This window comes from Acomys minous (assembly GCF_964271855.1).
Source record: "Acomys minous genome assembly, chromosome: 17".
NCBI lineage: Eukaryota > Metazoa > Chordata > Mammalia > Rodentia > Muridae > Acomys > Acomys minous.
In genome coordinates this window covers 52330684-52354672 of record NC_140500.1, presented here as the reverse complement: position 1 = coordinate 52354672, position 23989 = coordinate 52330684, and the positions used below count along the sequence as shown (strand labels likewise).

General features: G+C 50.7%; 1 protein-coding gene across 2 annotated transcripts in view; it reads left to right on the top strand.

Moving 5' to 3' along the window:
- Window positions 1-3674: 3674 nt before the first annotated feature.
- The window catches only part of SLC6A6 (solute carrier family 6 member 6), a 76040-nt gene continuing 55725 nt past the window's right edge, over window positions 3675-23989 (top strand). The window contains exons 1-2 of one of the 2 annotated variants that reach the window (XM_084764949.1): window positions 3675-3772; window positions 18388-18431. The gene's annotated coding sequence lies outside the window, so the exon portion shown is untranslated. Of the gene's footprint in view, window positions 3773-18387; window positions 18432-23989 lie in introns of those variants that run through there. The other variant, XM_084764948.1, reaches the window with a different exon arrangement.

Here is a 23989-nt window from a genome sequence, read left to right as displayed (position 1 = left end):
GCTGGACTTGAACTCTTGATCATCCCCTCCTTGATACTGGGATTACAGGTATGTACCATTGTGTCTGGACTAATTATTTAATGCAGGGTCTTACTATGTAATCCTGGCTGGCCTGAAACTCACAGTGTCACCAGGATGGCCTTGAACTCACAGAAATTGCTTTTCCTCTGTGCTCTGTGCTTAAAGGTATATACCACCATGCTCGGGTACAACTACTACTACTACTGCTACTACTAACAATAAATTATTATTATTTCTTATTTTTTTGAGACTGGGTAGTGTAGTCCTTGAACTTGCTCTGTAGAGCAGGTTGGCCTAGAACTCAGAGACCTGCGTATGTCTACCTCTCAATTGCTGGGATTAAAAGAATGCACCGCCAGGGGCTGGAGAGATGGCTCAGAGGTTAGGAGCACTCACTGACTGCTCTTCCAAAGGTCCTGAGTTCAATTCCCAGCAACCACATGGTGGCTCACAACCATCTATGAGATCTGGTATACTCTTCTCACATGCAGGTGTACATGCAGGCAGAGCACTGTATATAATAAATAAATCTTAAAAAAAAAAAAAAGAATGCACCACCATCCCACAGCCTGAATGTTTTTCTTTTCATTTCCTTTTTTTTTTTTTTTTTGAGACAGGCTTTCTCTGTGTAGCCTTGGCTGTCCTAGACTTGCTTATGTAGACCAGGCTGGCCCTGAACTCACATCGGTCTGCCTGCCTTTAATCCTGAGTGCTGGGATTAAAGGTGTGTGCCACCACACCGATTTTTTTTTTAAAAGAGCCACAGTGGGGGTTGGAGAGATGGCTCAAAGGTTAAGAGCACTGGCTGTTCTTCCAAAGGTCATGAGTTCAATTCTCAGCAAACACATGGTGGCTCACAACCATCTATAATGTGATCTGGTACCCTCTTCTGGTCTGCTAGCTCACATGCAGGTAGAATACTGTATAAATGCTAAATAAATAAATCTTTAAAAATAAATACATAAAAAGCCACAGTGTCCATATGATGTCAGGCTAGCTCCAAATTCTTAGGCTCAAACAGCCAGGGCGTAAGCATGCGAGCAGTTGCGGGTACATGTGTTCATATACTCAAAGTCACCTCAGTTTTGATTAGTGGCAATGAACTCAAAACACAATGGATGAAGCCCAGAGCAGGCAAAGCAGCAACATCTGGTGGAACTGGATTCAATGCAGGCCGCCTTGTTAGAGACTTCTGACAGAATGTTCTGACAGCCCACGGCCTCTCACATACTGACTTTATAGTCCACGCCCCACTGACTGCTGCACCCACAGCCTGGGGCTGGGTTCTCCCAAAGACCCCCTGGAAACAAACAGCTAGTCCAGGTTCAGATTCCACCTCCCTGACTCACTGGCCAAGCACTCCGCAGGCCAATTTTTTTTTTCCTCCCCTTCTGTGGCTCAGTTTTCCCTTTTGTAAAGTGGGAGAAATAGCAGAGCTGAGCTCTGCTCTGGGGAGGGGCAGCCTGAACCTGTTTACGCAGTGAATTCTATCGGCCATGAAAGTGCTAGAGGAAAGGAAGCTAAACAAACAAATATAGTAGGTGTAGTGGCCCAAACGGCAGTCAGCTGTGACCCCAGCTACCCAAGGGGCTCTGCAGAAAGAGGATTACTTGAGCCCAACAATTTGGGGCCAGGCTAGGCAATGTAGTATCATCCCTATCTCAAAATACAGTAAATTAAAAAATGTAGAGCCAGGTGTGGTGGCACACGCTAGCACTTGGGAGGCAGAGGCAGGCGGATCGCTGTGAGTTCGAGGCCAGCCTGGTCTACAAAGCAAGTCCAGGACAGCCAAGGCTACACAGAGAAACCCGGTCTCGAAAAACCAAAATAAATAAATAAATACAAATGTAGCTGAGCACTTCCTGTGCACCAGGCCCATAAAGCCTTGTGCATTTGATGGAGTTCAAGGGCCGGATCTCACACAGCTCGCAAAGCTGACTTTAAGGTGGGGAAGGACCCTGAGCCCCATTCTCCCATTATCCATAGCTGTCGCTTGTGTGATACTGTGTGGATCATTAGGAGGCTCAGGCCTTCCCAGGTGGCTTTCCAAATCCAAGCCCCTGTGGCCTCTCTGCTGCCCTGGCTTTCTGCATAGTCCTGTGACACCGTGCTTGCAGGCCTTTTCAGCCTTGTGGCCCTTGCTTCCTCTACCTCTACCCCCACCCCTCTGCATGCTCCCTGGCCCTTGGCTTCCTGAAGTCGGCTTTGGTTCAAACCAGTTACTTCCCTACTCTCTGACCTGCCCCTTGGCCTCAGCCCTTTGTGCTGTGGGTAGGGACATGTGAGTCTGGAATGCTGTGTAGTTAGCGTGTGTGTATGTATGTATGTATGTATGTATGTATGTATGTATGTATGCATTTTAGAGACAGGGTTTCTCTGTGCAGCCCTGGCTGTCCTGGAGCTCACTATGTAGACCAGGCTGGCCTGGAACTCAGAGATCTGCCTGCCTCTGCCTCCCGAGTGCTGGAATTAAAAGCACGAGCCACCACCACCTTATTTTGCATCTTAATGTCTTGTGCCAGACTAGGACCAATGGGTTCAGGCTGGTCAGGCTTTTATTCTCGGGTTAAGAGACAGAAGGATATAGGCATGCTCCATACCAGCCATTTGTGTGCAGAGAGAGTGGAGAGGAAAGAAAAGAAATTGGGGCTCAGAGAGGGGAAGACCTTTCTGAAGGTCACACAGCGATACCTCTGGCTCAGCCAGGCTGTGGGTGTGACAGTCAGATGGAGGATCTCATTCAAATAAGGGCAAGAATAATGGCCATCTCCATTTAAAAATAGTCACATTTGCTGACACTCCTTTGGCACTTCCTTGGTGTCTGGTGGCCTGTTCAGGTTCTTTACACTGTTAACCTCGGATCCTCCTAGCAGCCCAAAGTAATGCGTTCCACTATTTTTATTTCCGTTTTACAGATGAGGAAACCAAGAGACGGAAGGTCTGAGGAACTTGCCTGAGGTTACACAGCTATGGTGAAGCCTGGGCGCTTAGAAAGCACAGCCCCCCAACGATCATTTTTCACAGCAGCTCAGCCAGGCTCGCAGAACTGCACACTGGTCTGAGAGGACGCTGGGAAGGAGCGGCAGATTCTGGCACAGACCTAGCTGCAACGGCAGCCCCAGGCCTCATCCCCAGAGCGAGGTGGTTGTGCTAAAACAGCTCCGTGGTGTGGTAATGACTATCAGGACAGAAGATGAGCCAAGGGTCTGGGTCTCTAGCGTCTCATCGCCTGCAGGAGGGGCCTGAGCAACTTGCCACCACCGTTTTGAGAGAGCATGAGGATGGGTGCGCGCACTCGATGAGGCGAGCCCGGGCTCTTTGTGTGTCCGAGCTCGTGCGCGCTTGCGTGCATGTGCGCCTGCGTGTGTGTGTGTGTGTGTGTATGTGTGTGTGCGTGCGCGCGCGCGTGCGTGCGTTTGTGTATGTGTGTGTGTGTGTGTGTGTGTGTGTATGTGTGTCCCGCGTGTGGGCGTGGTTGAACATCCAAGCCCCGCCCCAGGCCCCGCCCAGGCCCGGCCAAGCTGGTATTTTTCCACCCAGCAGGATGGGTGATGCAGAGAGCTGCCTGTTCAGACAACAGACACGCGAGGTCAGGGAGAAGCCGCTTATAAATTACCGCTTCCTCCGCGCCGTCGCCAGCGTCGTGCTCCGGGACCTGTCTGCAGCCGAACTCCCGTGCCCAGCAGCCAACGTCGCGATCGTCGCCAGCCCTGCCAACCCTGTGCCAACCGCCGTGGGCTTAGCCACCCAGGTACCCAGGGCTCGTGGGCCGCCACTGCAGCCCCCTCCCCGGGCCGCTCTTCACCACTTCCCCGCGTCCCTGCGGGTCTGGCCTCCCCGCGCTCCACCATCTCCTTCACCCCTGAGGGAGGCACGGAGGGTCTCCTGCTCAGCCCTGATGGCGAGGGGGTTATTGTTTCCCTGGCAAAGGAAGGGGCCGGGGCTGCTACTGCGGCGGCAGGTGTGTGTGTGTGTGTGTGTGTGTGTGTGTGTGTGTGTGTGTGTGTGTGTGTGTGTGTGTGTGTGTGTGTGTGTGTGTGTGTCCGTGTCCCACTGGGTGGCTCCTTGTCCCTGAATTTCTCAATTTCTGAGGGTGGCTGTTTCTCCACCCCAGGCAGCCGTGCCCATGTGCGCCCCAGGGTGTGTGATGTTCCCTATGTCCTGGGCTGCCGTACCTGAGTGTAGTGTGGCCGTGTGTCTCTGTTTCCTGATGTGAGCTCTTGTATGTCCTTGTAGATGTCTTGCCTGTGTGAACCTGTACGTGTGGCCGTGTCTCTGGAACCCTGTCCGTGTGCACGTGTGTGTCCCTGAATGTGGCTGTATCTTCGGGTCCCTGGTTGTGGGCAAGACTGGTGTCTTTCAGCTGTATATCCCTTGCGCCCAGTGGGCCCAATGGGCATCTCTGGTTTTCCGCCGTATTTGGGAGAGGTAAAAGGGAGGTATGGCTCTAGGTGCTGCCTGGGTGTGGCACGCAGGTGGTAGTGACAGCCCCCCAGGCTTGAGTAGCAGGACTAAGGCCTGGAGGGACAGCTAGGGGCAATGGCCAGTGACTAGGACCAGCTGGCCACATTTCCTCTAGACTTCTCCCCTACCCTTTGTGGGTTCCTCTTTTGGGTGGGAGATTCTGGTCCGCTCCCACTGGGGAAGCCACGCAAGGAGCTAGTCTCAGAAACAGGTCCTAGAGCCCAAATGCCTCAGCCTAGACCAGCCTGGCCGCAAGGGAGGCGTGTGCTGAGCAGAGCCACCGACCTGGCTATTTTGGTCACTGCGGGGCCTCTGCCAGATCCCTGCCTCCCCCAGGACCAGCCCCAACGGCTTGGGAGACAGCCTGGGCCCCCATTTCCTGCCCGGGGAAATAAATCATATAAAAAACTGGCCAGACGCTTGATCCGGAGGGTCTTCAGACTGCGGTTTGGTAGCACGTGGCTACATTTAGATGTCAGTAAATTGGCCTCCGGTTTGGCACAGCTAGCTTTCAAATAAATGTCATAGAGATCTTTTTTAAATAAATTTTTTCTCTCTCTTCTTTTTCTTTTCTTTTCTTTCTTTCTTTTTTTTTTTTTTTTTTTTTTTTTTTTTTTTTTTGGCTAGTAGGGAGGGGATCTCACCCAGAGTGTCTAAGCCAGAAGGAGTTTATTTTTATGAGAGAGCGGGTGAGCGCTTAGCAACCGCCTGCCTGCCTCCCTCTCTACCAGGGAGTCATCGGGGAGTGGGGGGGGAGGGGGAGGTGAAGGGGAGGTGTTTTAGCAAGATGGTGGGTGGCTGGAGGGGGACCTAGGCACCAGCCAAGAACGCACAATAGGATGGCATCGGCAGATGGTTGGAGGTTGTCTTAGACTTTGGCTCAGCTATCCAGTGAACCTTGGGAAATGTTTCTTGTCCTCAGTTTCTTCACCTGTATAATGGGTGGGGCATACTACCCACTGCATATGTCAACCAGAGATCCAAAAGCCAGTTCTTGTCCCCAGAAAGACTATGTTCCTCTTACTGGTGACCTTGGGTAGTTCTCTTAGCTTGGGCTTGGCTGTCCAGGCGACAAGGACGCTAAGGCCAGCCTCGCCTTGTCCTTGAGGGGATTGAGGGAGATGAGGCTGAATAAGCTTGTGGTAAGCTGTAAAGCTGGGCTCGGCTCTCGGCCTGCTGATTAGAGGGTGTCACGAGGTCTTGGGTCACTGTGGTGTGTGGCAAGGGCTATGGTGCCATCCGCAGAGGGCTTTTGTCCTTTGGGGGATACCCTGGCACTGCTTGTAGTAACGCCGTTGTGGTCACCCTCCCTGACTTTCTAACCCCCTTCTGTATCCTGCTGTGGGCCACATCTGTTTGGTAGAATCTGGAGGCTCTGGGGGGGGGGGAGAGCCCATTCTACAGATGGGGCAATTGAGAGCTGCCCAGGAGTCTGCCTTGCTTGGACTGTACAAAACTGGGTTTCCAAAAGCCTTCCTGTGGCAAACTGTGCAATTTGGCTTCATGGAGCTTGGGCCACCGATTTGCTGGGGACATGAAGGTAGAGCAGGGTGGGGAGGAGATGGGAGACATGGGTACCGTGGTCCTTAGGGCTAGAGGGTGTATCAGAAGGGGGGGGGGTCCTTAGTACCTCATATTCCTTCTTCTTTGCACCTTTGTGTGGAGCTCTGCTACCATTCCTGCAGCAGGTGTTGCCTGCCCCTCCTCTACCCCCCCTAGCCCACCCAGAGGCAGCCTGAGTTTTGGGGACCCTGTTTCTAACCTCGACTCGCCAAAGGTTTAATTCTCCAAAAGTTTTCAAAGGTCTCAGTGATAAGGTGCCATGAGTCACTGAGCACATTCCTGGACACAGGAAAGAGCTGTCAATCACAAGGAGTCCCTGGAATGCTGCCCAGCCGCTGCCACTGGGGGATCTGGGTGGGACTAGAGGGCTAGCCTGGGCTTCCAGGCTCTGCTGACCAATCCCCACTTCAGCAGTGGCTGTGGGTAAAAGTCAGGCTCTTTAGGGCTGCAACCTGCTTTGTGGTGTTTGTCCACTAACACGAGCCAAAGAAATTGTTTGAATTTATGTAGTGTGGGGAGCAGCTACGGTCCTGGAACATCCACGCCCTGAGTGAGAACTAGGGCTTGTTCTGAATGGGTCTCATTTAGTTGATTAAGAGACCTTGGCTCGACGGGCGTGGTTGTGTTTGCCTTTAATCCCAGCACTCAGGGAGGTAGAGGCAGGTGTGGATCTCTGAGTTCGAGGCCAGTCTGGTCTACAGCGCAAGTCCAGGATAGCCAAGGCTACACAGAGAAACTCTGTCCCCAAAAAACCTAAAAGAAAGAAAGAAATGAAAGAAACAAAGAAAGAAAGAAATGTTGGCTCATGCTGGCCCTAGGCAGCACTGGATTGGGGATAGAATGTTGGCTTTGAGGTGCTATAATTTAGAGGGAGCGGCTGCTGCAGTGACCCCTGCAATCCTCGGGGTGTCTTGAGGAAGACTTAAGAGTATGCGACCCAGTGTGCGCGTGGTGAGGTAGAGGCGGAGGTGATGTTGGAGTCCATGTTTCCTATGGACAGAGAGGGACACAGAAGGTTTAAAGGCACCATGACATGAAATCGCCAAGCATGTTTATAGAACATGTCCACAGGGTCCCAGTTAGGGAGAGGCCATGAGAGTCAGGTGATGGAGGCCTGTGCCTTCCAGGCATATAGTTATGGGGCTTTATCAGGGAGGGCAGCAGGGGTCTGGGGACAATAGCTGGGCTGGGCTCCAGAGATCAAGGGTGGCTGCCCACTGGCCTACCATTTGGTCAAGGTACAAGGCATTTTCTGTACCAGTGAATCTATCTGGCCCCAAGCTCTTTCTTTAAACACCAGGTGAAGCCTGGACGCCCTGTTTAACAGGTACCAGGCCATTAACTTGCTAGTACCCACCTCGTTGGAGCATGCAGATCTGGTGTCTTTAGGGAAAGTTATGGGCAGGGCTGGCATGGGGGGGGGGACCGACTCTCCCTTCCCACACCACTTTGAGTTGGAGGATTCTTTTGGAAACCTGAGCTGTGGCTGGGCTTAAGGGGCAGGGTGGAGCTTAGGGGTGGGGGCGGAGAGGCAGGAAGATAGGAATTGTTTGTCTTTTTTTTCTTCTTCTTCTTCTTGAGTGGGATTTGACCCGGAACTTATTATTTAGCTCAGGCTGGCTTGGAATTTGTCACAATCCTCCTGCCTCAGGCTTTTGAGGTGCTGGGATTACAGGTGTGAGCAACTGTGCCTAAGTCTTCTCTGTGATTTTTTAAAAAAGCATTAAGGGCCTGAGATATGGCTCAGCAGGTGAAATCACTTGCCAGGCAAACCTGAAAATTGAGTTAAATGACCAGGTTCTAAGGTGGAAGGAGAGAACTCCACAAAGATGTCCTTTGATCTCCATCCGCAGGGGATCCTGGCATACCATATGAGACACACACAAAAATAAGTAACATTTTTAAAAGCAGAGAGATGTTATAAGGGTTTGGGGACTGTAGGTGAGTAGTACAGTGTGTGCTTAACCCGAGACTCTTCTTGAGTTTGATCTCTGGTCCCTCCCCCCCCCCCACCCCCAATTAAATTAAGACTGAAGTATAATATACTGAGATACAGAGATAATTCGAAGTGCTTTAGATATCAGTTTAACTACCACCCAGATCAAGATAAATATCCCTTATGTTTGCACATATTTGTGTATGAACATAAGTGTGTTGGCGCATTTGCAGAGTAAGCACCCAAATATGTATGTGTGCTGATGGAGGCCGGAGTTCAGCATCAGGTCCCTTTCTCCGTTATTATCTATGTTATTATTATTGTTGTTGTGGTGGTGGTTGGTTTTTTTTGTTGTTGTTGTTGTTATTTGTTTGTTTTTTTGAGACAGGGTTTCTCTGTGTAGCCTTGGCTGTCCTGGACTCATTTTGTAGACCAGGCTGGCCTTGAACTCACAGCAATCCGCCTGCCTCTGCCTCCCGAGTGCTGGGATTAAAGGCATGAGCCAACACACCTGGCTTTTTGATTTTCCGAGACAGGGTTTCTCTATGTAACAGCTCTGGCTGTCCTGGAACTCATGGAGATCCACCTGCCTCTGCCTTCCAAGTGTGCCACCACTGCCGGCTTCTATGTTATTTTCTGAGACAGGGTCTCTCACTGAAGTTGAGCTAGGGTGGTGGCCAGCAAACTACACTTTCCCATCTTTGTCCCCTCTCCAGTGCTGGGGTCACATGAATGTAGGGCCACATCTGCCTTTTTATTTTGGTGCTGGGGACCTGAACTCGGGTTCTCCTGCTTGCATAGCCAGCGGTCTTACCTGTGAAGGCGTCTCTCTAGCTCTTCCTGCTCCTTGCTTTTTTTGTTTGCTTGAGGAGGGGACCCAGGACTTCACCCTTGCTAGGCAGACACTGTACCACTGAGCCACATCCCTGGCCCTCTCCGCCCCTTAAAAACACTTCTAGATGTCTGTCACTGTGAATGGGTTTTGCCAAGTCACCACCTCATCATATCAGTGGATTTGTGCCAAGAATGGTGAATCACCCTTGTAATCCCAGCACTGTTATGTGTGTATTATGTATGGCTAGCTGTAGCACTATTAAATGGGAAGTAGGTTCTAATAGGGTTGTAATTCTATTTTATTGTGAGTTATTGCTCTCAGAATGATTAATTTATAAATTGAGCTTTATCTTAGTTATGTGTAAGGGGGGAAGCAATATAAACTGGACGTCATTGCTTTCTGCCCTGTGACACAATGGGCACAATAGCCCTATTACAACTTGTCCTGCAGATGCTTTGTTTGTGGGTGTGGGGATTGTAAGAGAATCTCCTGTGGGCATCCTGTGCTAGCCTTTTTATGGACATACCGTTTCATTTGCGTAGGAGTGGGAAACTGCCAAGTGATTCACTTTTCAGTTACAAAAATTACATACTCAAGCAATACAAAACTATTATAAGCTAAAATATATCTCCTTCAGATCATTACAAAGCACATACATATAAGGTTGGGTTGAGGGTATAAGCTGTGGGGTGTGTGCTTGCCTAGTGTGAGGCCCTGGGTTCCATCCCCAACACTACAAAATGAGTAAATAAAGACCTCACGGCTATCTATTGCCCTTACGTACAGCGTTAGCTGTGCGGTACCTGAAGTGTCGGTAGGAACGCAGACTGCTTTTTTTTATCACTTTCTGGGTCCGTTTTCATTTCCTTGTGGGTGTAAGGATTTGCTCAGCGGGCCAGCCAGCCAGCCAGCCAGCTGTGGTTTGGTTTGGTTTTAAACAAAAACAGTGTCATACTGTTCCAGGTTCTGGGTCTGTACAAACAATGGCCCATTATGACCTGCCACCAAGCAGAATGTCCTACAGAACACATCGCAGAACGGACAAGCCCACCAGCCCACTGTGCACATCCTTGGCTTGTGACCCACTGGCCTCTTCTGCCCTAGCTGACCACCCAGACTGCAGCTCATTGAGGGAGTCGCTCTACCCAGTGGCTTCCAACTTGCCCTAAAGGTGAACAGCAGCCTTGAGCCCCTTCCCACTGACAAGAGGAACACCCATTCAATCCTCCTGCCTCAGCTTCCCAGGTGGCTGAAACTGCAGGTGTGTACCACTGGTTGCACTGCAGATGCTTATTGAGCACCTACTGAATGTCAGGCACCATCCCAGGGGTAGGAAGGTAGCAATGAATAAACCAATCTCTGCTGTTGGGCTGCCCGCAGACCCTCGGGAGGGTGAGGCCAGCATGGGGGGGTGGGGAGGAGATGAGTGCCTGGAGGTTAATGTACAATCCCCGGCCTTTTATGCTGAGGGCAGGCACTTGGGAATAGGTCGCAGGTGTGTGGAAGAGTGGTCCTTTGACTACAGAGTTCAGGGATTGTGTGGACTTTGTTTGAGATCATCCAGGTAACCTGCCCCACCCACCCACCTCAGGGACTAGGTGCTCTGGTGAGGTCTGGGTGAGGTGTTTATCAGTGGAAGAGTTCCAGCCTTCCAATCACCTATTGTTCAGGCTCCCTGCCTCGGCTGCACCCACCCGTTCTGCTTATGTAAAACTCCCCTTCTGGGAGGTAGGCTAAGGACACTGGCATGATCTTGTGCAACTGACTTTTCTAGGAATGGAACCCAGGGAGGGGTTTTTCCACAGTTAGGTTGGAGCTGCACCACTGAGCCACATCCCAGCCCCTCACCTGGGTGTTGCCATGGTGTTATTCACAGTCTCAGTTAATGGGAACAGAGTGTGAAGGAAGCACCCCAACGGCAGGCTGCTTGAGAGATACCTATAGTCCAGGACCTAACTCCCGGAACGCTTGGAGAAGAGCCTGGAGCCTGGCACTGATGAACTGCCCTGGTCAGCCCAGGACTGAGATGCATGGGGAAAGGGTGGGTCGGACATTCTACCCACATGTGTTGCGCGTCCAGTGGACAGGAGACATCTGTTAACCCATCTCCTGCGTTGCTTAAGTCTGTTCGCCTTGTCTCCTTCCCCATCCCCTGAGCCTCGCTATCTCTATTAAGTGGCTGGAGCTTCAGGCTAGGTCTCCTAGTGGGGACATTCTGAGGGTCCTGTTTCCATGGCGCTTGTAACAGGGTAGAAGTGGAACCTGACTGATTGCCACGTTCCATCAACCCCCACACCCCCACACCCCCCTTCCTGTGGGAAGCCGGTAGGCTGAGGTTGCTAGATGCTTGGCAGGGGGTGGACAAGTGTGGCTGGCCTGCGGATCTGTGCAGTCATGCCTAGTGGGTGAAGGGCGCTGGAACAGGGCTGTTCTGAGGACTCTGCCCCTGCTCCGGGGCTGATCAGCCCCAATGGAAGGCTGGCCATGATTTCAAGGACCTTCATTCTATCACCAGATGGCACCTGGTGTCCACAGCTTCCTGACCAGCCGCCATGTCTCCCGGGTGTCTCTCTGTACCATCTAGGAGGCAATGCTCAAGAGGCTCCCAGTGGCTCTCTAGCACGCTGTGAGATCAGACTGAAGAAGAATTTGATGCTAGAATTTTTCCCGGATTTGGCTCGTCTCTCGTAGTCTGGGGTTCTCCTCCGAGCCTAGTTGTTTGTTCCCCATCTTCTCCCCATTCCTCAAGGACAGCTTGAAGCTTCCTCGGCCACAAAACAATTCCTTGACCCTGGGTGGTGCTTAACATACAGGAAGCCAAAGATCACAAGCGCGGACTTGAACTTCCGCGCCTCAGCTACTAGCCTTGGATCTCTGTGAGCTTGCCGTATATCCACCTGCCCACCGGCTGGGGACACACTGAGAGGAGGGGAAGACACTCCAGCATCTAGCAGAGGGGCCTGGTTCACAGAAGTGCACCCCCATCCTGAAATGAGAGCCTATACTTTGAACATCTATTGGTCCGGGCTTGGACCCACCCATCCACCCACCTAGCAGGTACTTATTTCTCCCAGGCTTGTGTAGCTATGGCTAGTGAACAGGACAGTCTGAAGAATGCCCTCCTGGGGCTGGCTGTTTGGCAGGAGTGATGGATGTCCAGGAAGGGGGAAAAAAAAAGTTACACAGGTGGACTTACAAAATCAAAGTTAGGCATTGTGAGCCAGAGCTGGTATCCTTGGCCTCTGGCTTACTGTGTGACCTAGGTGAATCCTTATCCCTCTCTGGTCCTTGGGTTTAAGGAGACCGCTTGGCGGATAATGAGGAAAAGTCCTGTGCCTGTGTTGTCAGAATGTGAGGTACTGTGCCCTTGTCCTCTTGCTGATTTTCCAGCATGGCCTGAGCCTTGCTCTGAAAGAAAGCATCCCAGTTTGGAGAATAGAGTTCCAGAGCAGCGCTGAGTGGAGCTATGGCCACTGGCTTTTAGTAGAGAATAGCTGCTTGGGAACAACGTGGGTTTGCTTATTAAACTAGTAGTGAGAGAATGTGGGTTAGAACAAACCTTTAAAAGGAGGAGGAGAAGAAGAAGAAAAAAATCCCACGCTTGCCAGCCCCTTCCCTAGGTGCTGTGGAGTCTATTTCTGTCTTTCATTTCTCGAGGGTAGAAGGTGGGCTTCTTTTAAAGGTATCTTGCTGTGAGCTGGTGAAATGTGTCAGCCCCTACAGAATATCCTCCCAACCAGCTTTTAGCCACACCGGGTGTTTTGTGTATTTTGTTGGTGGGGGTGTCTGAGGATGAAACCCAGAAAGATAGGTAAGGGCTTACCCCAGGACTGGGGAGCCTTATAAAATGCTGATATTGTTTCTTTATGCTCCTCCTCCCCTTTTTCTTTTCTTTGTAGCCCATCAGGGCACAGTAGGGGAAGTATGGCATGGTGAACTGTTTGGGGGTGGCAGTGAGGTGCTAACCAGCAGCTGTGATGTCCCTTTATGCCTCTTTGTGTCCCCAAATCCCACTGGTGGGGAACCTGCCACCCCTCGAGGCAGTGTTTTGTTGGCTGAAAGCAGAAGGGAAAGCCACTGCACTTCTCTAACTCAAGGGTACTAAGTCAGTATGGCCCGAATGGGAGGTTGCTGTCAGCTTGACCTTGCCAGGGATCACACCCAGTCCTCTAGCTGGGGTGAGTGGCAGGGTACATATGTACTGGTCTGTTTTTGTATGAAGGTGAGGGCAGTTAAAGGCTGGAAAAGGGGGCTGGAGAGATGGTTCCAGGTAACCTAACACCCTCTTACGCACAAAACTTCAATGCACATGAAATAAAAATACATAAGTTATTAAAAAAAAAAAAAGACTGGGACAGGGAAATCACCTGGAACCCACCAGTCTCTTTACTAGGCAAGAGCCATGCCTTCTTAATGTCGACACCTACGTTGAGGCCTGTGTCTCCTCCACAGACTCCAGCCAAAGGATAACTTGCTTCCTTTGAATGTAAAGAGTTCAGCCTTCTGCCACCATCCTCGGAAAGCCCCAAATATGCCACCAGGAAAATCTTGTTTGCTGCTATCCCTCCTCGCAATGGGGATAAGTACTACCTACCAGTTCTCCCTGAGAACCCAGCCGGAGCCCCTCTCTTCCCCCAGAACGTGCCCCCCCCCAAACCCATTAGTAATTTTTCTTTACATCGTATCATTATTACTCTGACTTGAGACTGCTGTTACCAGGGGCCTGGAGCTGCTGGGTGTGGTCCATTGTGGTGGTGTAGGGTATAAATCCTGTAGACCAGATCTGCTCCGATTATGTTTTTAGATGTGATTTATTTCCTTATTTCTTTCTTTCTTTCTTTCTTTCTTTCTTTCTTTCTTTCTTCCTTCCTTCCTTCCTTCCTTCCTTCCTTTCTTTCTCTTTCCTTCTTTCTTTCTTCAGCCCAGGCTGGCCACAAATTCATGATTTTCCAACTTCAGCCTCCTGAATGCTTGGATTACAGGTGTGTACCCCCACACCAGGCTTCCTTCCTGTCATGCTATAGGTCAAGTTGGAGTCTCCAAATTGGAACCTAGCATTCAGTAGGCTTTAAAAGCCCAGCTGAGATAACTGCACAGTGGGTGCACCTGTGTTCTAGTTCTTCAGGACGTTGAAGAGGGAGTGTGGCCAGAGCCCAGGAGGAGTCAGGGCAACATGGCCTCTGAGTCACATAGGGAGGGAGACCCAGCCTGTAGACCCTTCTTATCCAAAAGCTGAAGATGAACAATACGATAACTTCTATTTCCTTAGTTTTCACATTTTGCATAGGAAAACCCCAATGCCTTTCTGAGGGCAGGTGACTGGCTCAAGGTCATAGGGCCAGGAGTTGGCTGAGGCGGCCTTGGTCCAGTGCCACCTTGGAAAGGATGCTACGGGGAAGCCGCTTACTACTCGGCAGTGTTGGCGGTCCAAAAAGCCACAGGAGGCTTTTGCAGGCAGCCAAGTCGGATGTAAGTCAGGGGAGAGGCCAGGGCCAGCCAGGCCCTGCAGACAGGCCTGGTGGCTCTAGGCAGTGTGTCAGGACAAGGTCCACAGCGTGGGATCTGGCATGTTGCCTGCTGGGGTGGTGGTGGTGTAGGGGAGTCTTTGAGAGAGGCTTTTGGCTCCTGAAAGACAACACAGGGCCTGCTGGAACACCCCTTAAATAGCCTCCCTCTGCCCCCCCCCCCCCCCGCCCTTGCTATCTAGAAACATTCCAGCTTGGAGGCTAGCAGAAGCCCTTGACCCCACAATTGGTGCTGCCTTTGTAGGAAGTTGCAACCACCTGGAATTGTCTCAAATTGCGCTCTGCTTTGAGGATGGAGGGGGCCCTGCTGTCTGGCTTCTTACCTGCCAGGGGCATATGTTTACATGGGTCATGTGGCCTCAGCAACTGGAAGAGACAGGCTGAGTCTGAGTTCTGAGAACATGGTGGTCCCTGGATCAGAAGTGCTAGTTATCCACAGACAGTGGAGAGACTTGGTGGCTCCATCCACATCTGGCATTTAGAGCTGGGGGGCGGGGTTCACAGTGTGTTGTGAAGAGTCCTCTAGCTGTTTCCCAGGCTAACCTGTGAGGACTGATTTAAACATGTCTTCCTGTGCCCCCCTCCCAGGTGAGGATTGTGCATGAGGGGGAGGGTCAGGCCTAAGCTTTGCAATAGACACATGATGGATAGAATGTCAGACTGTGGGGGACCTCAGATGTCATCTGTCACCTACAGATTCCACTTTGGTGCTAATGGATTGGATGTCAGATAACAAGGAACGGGCATAAAATGACTCAACAAGTTCAAGCCAGGGCATAGGTTGTGTGTGTGTGTGTGTGTGTAGCTGAGGACAGACACAGGACCTTGCTCATAAAGGCAAACACTTTACCTCTCAGCCATATCTCTAGGCATTTAATAATTAATTAATTATATTAATTATTATATGTGTGTATGTTTTCATATGTGCATGTATGTATGTACAAATGTGTCCAAGTATCCTAGGAGGCCAGGAGAGGACTTCAGGTCCTCTGAAGTGGGAGTAACAGTTGGTTGTGAGCCTCCTAATGCGGGTATCGGGAAACCAACTCCAGTCCTCTGCAGGAGCTCTCAGCTGCTGAGCCATCTCTCCAGCCCTGTGTTTATTTAGGTTTTGAGACAAGGTGTTTATTTATTATTATTATTATTATTTTTATGTTAGCTCAAGTTGGTCTCCAACTTAACTCTATAGCTCAGGTCTTTCTCCAACTCATGATCTTGTTGCCTCAGCCTCTCCAGTGCTGGGAGTATCTGTGTGTACCCCCTGTGCCCTAATGATACTGGATTCTATGGTTGTAATCAGCAAAAATCAGTTTAAATTAACTTTTGAAGTAAATAAAACATTTTTTACTGATACATAAACTGAAGAGGCCAGATCTAGGAATGCGTCAGGTGTAGCTATATTCAGATGCTAAGTTTCTGGGCTCTGTGTTTCTCAGTGCCTACTCCATTCTCCCTGGGGGGGCGGGCTCAGGTACTCCAGTGAACCCCATCCCCACAAACTATCTCAACCCCGAAAGAGCCTTCTTTAAAAAAGAAATAATTTTAGGATTATGTGTGTGTGTTTATGTGTGTGTTGGGGCAGTGCACATGGCCTGCGTGTGGATGTCAGAGGAAAATTGTAGCATCTGTTCTCTCTTCTCAGCCTTCATACAGGTTCTGGGGATACAACTCAGGTTGCCAGGCATACATAGCAAACGTCTTTAACCCACCACGCCATCTTGTCAGCCGTCCCTTCCCCAGTGTTTTTGACTAGAGTTCCGGCTGTCATTCTAACTGTCCAGGCATAGTCAGGTCCACAAGCAAGTCAGTCTGAGCGACTGGGTCTAGTTCCCAGATACCCTATAGGATGAGATCAATACATACACATCGCCAGGCTGCTCACACGTTGGAAGTGAGTACCAGCACGCTAGATAGACCCACCCACTGACACAGAGAGCCACGCTTACCTGTCTGAGGTGAGCTGGCCGCTTACCTGTCAGGATGTCACCCCAGGCAGAATGACATCCTCCATGGTTCCTTGAACATTGTCCTTCAAATACAAAGTCTCCATCTTCCTCTTTCTCTTCCTTCCTTTGGCACAGCCCAAGACAGTCAGGCGTGCCCGTTGCCGTTCGCTATTTCTGGGCCTCACGCATTGCAGATGTTACCCATCCACCTGGGCATCTGTAGGACACTGTCCACCCAAGTGGAAGAAGCTCCAGTGGGCTCTTCCTCAGGTCTCAGTCTCACCCTAGGGTTCTGGGCTCCTTGAGAGCAGGGACCTGTTTCTTGAGTCCTGATGTGGTCTTTTCCCCATACAGTGCCTGGCACATAGTAGGTGCTTAAGAAATTGTTGACGGTTCCCATCATGTGGTACCTTGGACTCAGTAAGTGTGCCCTGATGCAGCAGCGAGAGAGGTCTGCCCCTCCCTCCCTCCCTCATCCCTGTGCATCACCATTAATTCCAGTTTTAAGTGTCCTTGAAATCTTAGATCTCCATGGATAAGAGCGCCTTTCCTGATTCTACACATTTTTATATTCCAGGAAAGCCGAAAGGCCTTCCTGTGTCTGGGCCAGCAGCACTGCGGGTGGCCTGGAACGCCAGGCCCAGAGATCTGCCCCCACTTGTCTGTTCCTCAAATCCAGTTCTAAAGAACAGAGGCTCCCTGTTTAAAAAAAAAAAGTGTCTAGGGTGCAGCCCTTTTGTGTCGTTCCTACTGAGCATGCGCAAGTCTCTAGGGTCCACCCGGAACGCTGTATGTAACATGAATAAGTAAATCAGAATCCATGAAATGGCTTCTTGGCATCCTCCAGGGGAGAGCTGATGTGCAGCCGAGTCCAGCAGGTTTCCTGGGCACAGTGGTCCTTAGTCAGTTTAATGTGGTAATTGGTGGGCTCCACCTTCTCTAAGACTCTTGGGGCTGGGCAGTCAAGGCGACTCAGCCAGCGAAGGATCTTGCTGCCTGCTTAACCTGATGACCCGAATCCAACTCCCAAGGCCCAAGTGGTAGAAGGAGCCTCCTCCAAGTTGTCCTTTGATCTTCACACAACACACCCTCCGCACAAAGAAATGTAATAATAATGATGATGGTAATAATCATAAAGAGAATCTTGGAGCCTCTCACCCCTCTGTCTAGCCTTGCCTTGTCCATAGGGGATAGCCAGTGACAGATCTGGGACCTGGGCAGGTGACAGAGCCAGTAGAGGTGTAGGCTTTCTGGTCTGGTCTAGTGGATGGCTTACTTGTGCACACCAGCAAAAAGAACGTCTCTTAAAAAAATTGTGTGTGTGTGTCTATGTGATATGCGTATATGTATCTGAAACATGCCATAGCATATGTGTAGAGGTCAAAGGGCAAATTGCAAGGAGTCAGTTCTTCTTCCACTATGTGGGTCTAGGTAATCAAACTGAGGTTTAGCAGCAAGCACCTTTACCTGCTGAGCCATTTCCTTGACCTAAAACAGACTTTTCTTTGTTGTTGTTTTTAAGATTTTTGTTTATTTATTACATAAACACTTCTGTCCATATGTATGCCTGCACACCAGAAGAGGGAAGTAGATCTCACTAAGAATGGTTATGAGCCACGATGTGGTTGCTGGGAATCGAACTCATGACCTCAGTAAGAGCAACCAGTGCTCTTAACCCCTGAGCTATCTCTCCAGCTCCCAGACCTTTCTTGTAGGTCAAATCCACCATGGCTTCTAGGGCTTCACACAGATTGCAAAGGCAGTAGGGTGACTCTTTGGGGCTTGAGCTGTCTAGGTTCAAGAGCACTGAAGCCAGAAGGAGGGAGGGAGGGAGAGAGGGGAGATGAGAGGAGAGAGAGTGGGGGAGACTGTGTGTGTGTGTGTGTGTGTGTGTGTGTCTGACCACATGTGTGTGAGTGCAGGTCTCTGTGTGCATATTCATGCTTGAGACTCAGCACCCCCAAACTCCCATCCCTGGTCCCACAGGCTCAAGGAGGCCCCTCCCAAGCATGTGTGTTGAGAGTCACCCATGGTCAGACCTGGTCACCCTGGGCACACAGGCCCTGACCACACCTCTTTGCTTCCTCTTTGCAACAGGTGCAGAGCCAGCGCCACAGCCTCTTCAGAGGAGCCTCTCAAGCGTAAGTAGTTTTTTTTTTTTAGCTTCCTTATAGGCTCGGGCTCACCACTGCCACCCACAGCAGGACCCCATGGGGGGAGGAGGGAGGGGGTCTCCAGTTCAGGGTGTCCTCCAGCCTCTAGGAGAAGACAAGATCCCTGACGTGGCCCTAGCACCTTGTTCTTGTCACCTCTGGGTGGAGGGTCACCTGGCCTGCCTGTACCCACGCTGTGCCAGGGAGTAGCTGTGGCAGATGTCGTGTGGGGGTAGGAGCCTGGATGAGTTGATACTGATACTCACCTCAAGGGGGCCCTGGCTCCAGACAGGATGCTCCAGCCTTGATCTCAAGCCTCTCAGGTCTCCTGCACATGCGTGCATGCATGCACTGTTGGGGACAGAAAGGTGCTAAATCTGAGCTCTACTACTGAGCTGAAGTCCCTGGTTCACTGAAGGTTCTATTTGAACAAAACTGAAAAATGGTCAGCGAAGTTGAGAGCGGGTCCCAGTGAGCTCTCTGACGCCCTTCACTCTGATGGTGTTGATGCTGGCCAGGGTGTTTCATTCCCACCCACTGCTGTCTGTTCTAGGAAGAGCAGCAGGAATCGTGTTTTTGCTGAATCACTAGGCAGTAAGTCACAAACGGGGTGCCCCTTCCCCTAGTCCTTGACGCATTTCATAAGAGCATTGTCTTACGTAACCGCAGCCCAATTATCAGCCCGGGACATTTAACATTGACACAGTTCTCATATCTAATCTGCTGATGGTCTTGGTACATACTACACCTTGCTTTTTCTTCTCTTTAGTTTTTTTTTCCCCCCCTTTCTTCTTGTTCAGAATCATAATCGTGCCTCTAAGAAGGATTTTGATGTTGTTTTCAGGCTGACTTAGCTGATTTTAGACTTGGGACTTCAAAGTCCTGTAATCCTGACATCTACTAAGAAACGCTGGAGGGTGTATACGCACTCTCCAGAATGTTCCAGGTCCTTGCCCTGCCATCTGCCAGCTGTTCCGGTCCTCTGTCCTGCCACTTTGTTGATCTTGGGAGCCACCTATGGACCCTGCTCTCAAATTTGAGAACCCCGCCTTCCTGGATAGAGATTTCTTAATATCTAATCTTCTCCCCCTCCCTCTCTCGCTCCCTTTCTCTTGTTCTCTCCCTTCTTTCTCATGGCTCCTGGGATGGAGCCCTTGGCACAGACAGTGCTCCATCCTGAACTGTTCTCCCGGCTTCCGAGGACGGTCTCTCACTGGCACAGTGCTGGAGTGTGGTCAACCTGGGGTTATCTGTGGACCTCTCATGAGACCCTGGGTTATTGCCACTTGTGGCTGAACCCAGTTGCACTTTCGTTGAGCACTCTCCTGTGCTTCTGCATCACAAACAGCCAACCGAAGACCACACTTTCTCTGAGGTCACATGCGCTCATCCCCAGAGGCTCAGAAGACCTCCCCTTGTTGAGTGGGCGGATAACCTGCTCTCTTGTGCTCAGAGTCTCCACCTTAATGGTCATGTGTTAGGGACACTTATTGCCTGTGGGTACTGGACTTTTCCTGGAGGGGTAACACATTAGCTTGTTATAACCCCAAGAGCCATGTAACGGCCATAGAAGGCAGGAGGGCTTGTTCTTTCTGTAAAAATGGCAGATGAACAGGTGGAATGCTCACTGAGTGCCAGGCGTGGTTACACCCCTCGGCGACTTGGGTGCAGGCGTTCAGTCCTGCCATCTACTTAGGAATGGTCGCTTCGTTGTGCAGACCGGGAACTCAGACTTGGGGGTAGAGGAGCTCCTCCAAAGTTCCCACAGCTAAGAGCCCACCTGCCCAGCTCTGGTGCCCACTTGATGGCCCTGCCCTCCCTGTTGCCCTCCCTATAGGCGGGGAGTCCCCTCCATGCCCAGCCCCTTCCCCTTCCCAAGGCCTTCCTGCTGCTGGTTAATGAGCAGCCAAGGACAGTGGAAGCCAAGGAGGCCCCTACTTGCTCAGAGGCTGGAATGTGAGTTCTGTTTCTAGATAAAGAGTCTTGTGCAAGTGGCTGGCCCCATGGGGCCTGGCAGCCTCCATAGGCAGGACATAGATGGAGGCCAGGCTGCTGCTCCTCAGTGCTAATCCGAGATGCGGACCAGGCTTTTGGGGTACCTACACCACGTCTGTGTAGCCCTCCTCGTTTGCTGTTTTGGAAAAAGCTCATGGCCTCCCCTCCATCCTCCACACGGTGGTCAGTGGGTTTTGCAGGGAGCTTATTACACAGGGTTGATCCACACTGAGCTCTGTGTGTGACCCACCGCACACACACATCACGTGGGGCCTCTGGCCTCTGCGTTGCCACCTGAGCGAGATCGTATCTTTTCATCTTTATGGTGGAGAGCACAGGGCTGAGGAGTCAGGCAGGTCCAGGGGCAAGTCCAGGTCATTCCAGTGCCAGAGCTGGGATGTAGCTCAGTGGCCCCATATACAGCCAAGAGTGGCTTTCTCCACCAAAGAGTTAGCAGAGCTCTCAGCCTAGCCCCAGCCTGTGCCTGATGTGTGACCCGAACATCTCAGCTTCAGACTCCCCACTCTGTAATGGAACAGTCATAGCAGGAGAACTGCAGTCTATTGCAGGATGGGGGTTGGCAGAATGGTTGTCATGGAGACTTAGTAAGCCCAGGGGAGTTAAGTGAGCTCAGGGGGACTAACAGAATCAGTGCCGAGCACCCCACATTGAGTATCTCACCTAAGGAGTCCCTAGAGAAGATATACCCCCCTCAGCTGAAGAGGCAAGTCCACCTCCCAAGGTGCTGCTGTCTGGGGTGCTAGGTACTCTGAGGAAGAGACTGTGGACTCCAATGTCCTTTGGAAAGTGCCGCCTCAGCCCCGCTCAACAGTGCGAACCTCAGCTCCTGTTCCCTGGAGGCCTCTGCAGTGAGAAAAATGCATTTATCGTGTTTACCCTGATTATAGAATTCATATGTTTTCAACACAGAAAGTGCTAAAAGGGGGGAAGTCACTCCTCCCGCCATGCAGAGGTGACCACGGTATGATGGAGTGATGTGTGCATGCCCATGTGTCTGTAAGCTGCTCATGGTAGAACATCTATGGTCCGACCACAGAAGAGGCTGAGGTTTGCTGGCCACTCTAGCCCCAGCATTTAAGGCTAGTTGGGGTTGCAGAGTAAAACATTGTTGTTCGTTTGTTTATGTTTTGTTTTGTTTTTTGTTTTTTAAGAGAAAAGATCTGAAGTCGGCTGGTGGTGGCAGAGGCAGAAGCAGGTGGATCTCTGAGTTTAAGGCTTAGCCTGGTCTACAGAGTGAATTCCAGGATAGCCAGGGCTACATAGAGAAACCTTGCCTCAAAATCAAAACAAAAGCAAAAGACAAAAGATCTGGAGTCCTGCTGTGTCGTCTGGGCTGGCCTGAACTCCTATGCCCTAGCTAGCCACCCCACCACCTCAGCCTCCTGAGTCCTTGGGACCACAGGTATCTGGCCAACAGTGTTCTTTTGGAATTGAGATGGGTTGGGGCTGGCAAACCATTCTTTTTGTTTTGTTTTGTTGTTTTTTGTTCATTTGTTTTGTTTGTTTGTTTGTTTGTTTTTTGTTTTTTGTTTTTTTTTTTTGAGACCAGGTTTCTCTGTGTAACAGCCCTGGCTGCCCTGGACTCACTTTGTAGACCAAACTGGCCTCAAACTCACAGAGGTCTGCCTGTCTCTGCCTCCCGAGTGCTGGGATTAAAGGTGTGCGGCACTACGCCCGGCTGGCAAACCATTCTTAAGAAGAATACAGGAGGGGCTGGAGCGATGGCTCAGAGGTTAAAAGCACTGATTGCTCTACCAGAGGTCCTGAGTTCAATTCCCAGCAGCCACATGGTGGCTCACAACCATCTATCGTGCGAGCTAATGCTCTCTTCTGGTGTGCAGGCGTACATGCAGGCAGAGCACTGTATACATAATAAATAAGTCTTAAAAAAAAAAGAATACAGGAGCAGGTCCTGACACACCCCCGTGAGATACATTTCTCTTTTTCTGCCTCCATCCTTGGCTATCCCCTGAGTACTCTTTGAGTTTCCCCATTCTTTCTCTAACGCTCTCTTCCCGCCACGCGGCAGCTTGTCAGGCTCTTCCCTCCCAGCTTCTCTCAGGGTGGCTTGCCACTGTATGTCTCTATTACCGTCCGCTGAGCACTCACTCGCTCAGATTACAGTTTGTCTGTCCTGGGGATTTTCTTCCAACTCTAATAAAACCATCCTCTTTGAATGAAAATAAAAAAGAATACATGTGAGCAAGGTGACACATGTCTGTGATCCCACACGCAGGAGCCTGAGGCAGAAGGATAGCTGAAAATTGGAAGCCAGCCTGGGCTACATAGAGAGTTCCCGGTCACTTGAGGAAAGCGTTTTATTTAATCCTCAAGCGAAAAATTGTTTTTTAGTTATTCTCTCCAATAAAGCACTCTACAGTGAACAATGCCTTGTTTCTACTTTTGATTGAGGTAAGCTATATATAGTATGTAATTGATCAGCACTCTTGGGAAGGGGGGCTGAATGCTGGCGGCGGAACTCAGGGCCTCAGCAGGCTAGGCAAGTGGTCCACCCCTGAGCCTCACCTGAGCCCTACTGAAGACATTCTGCCTTCAGGGCTCAGTAGGGGTGACAGTACCCCACCACCACACCCCTGCAGGAGCTATCTCTGAGCTTTTCTTCCTGACATCCTGACTATGGTTGCACGTGGCCATATCTCTACACCTTGATAGAGTATAGAAGTCCACCCTGGGGCTGGAATCCAGCGCGCATGCTGGCCTTGCATTCTGCCACTTGGTCACGCTTCTATTCTGGGGTACCCATTTTAAAGATGTGCAGACCCCCCAATGTCAAATCTCTGGTTCTCTGTAGCTGCTGGGATATGGGCTTCCTTACAAATACCAGAGCCACCCAGGAAGCACTCGGGAAGCAGAGACAGGCGGATCTCTGTGAGTTCAAGGCCAGCCTGGTCTACAAAGTGAGTCCAGGACAGCCAGCCAGAGTTACAAGAGAAACCCTGTCTCAAAAACAAAACAAAACAAAAACAAACTGAAAAACCAAATACCCAGGCCAGCAGGTACATCTCTGCTGGCCACTTGTGGCCAGAAAGCTTGGGCTTCCATGACAGTGCCCTGCATAAAGGTTTTTTTCCTGGCTCGTGGTCCCAGCAGTGGTCAAATGAGAATCCTGTCAAGGAGAAGGTCTCTTCAAGAACAAACAATCTCTGAGAGGTCAGAGGAGCTCACAACACTTGAGAGAAGTTTCTGGAAGGTATTGCCACCTGTTCACCTATTATCAGCCAGTCCCTGGGTGTCTGGTCTGCATAGGGGGCTGCCTTCAGGATCCCACACAGGAGAGCCTCCATGGTATCTTTACCTGTTTCCCAAACTTGTAGTCCTTTCTGGATTGCTTTCTCCCATAATAGTAAAGGTTTTTCCAGATAGGCTTTTTGGGTGACATTGATCAGATATGAAGCCCCACTGTCACTTAGGGGCTGGGTGCATTGTAACAAGGGGCTCCCCTCTTTGTGCCCAGTGTTCTTGTCTGTAAAAACTTCCCCTGAGGGATCTGTGGAGCACAAGGAAACACT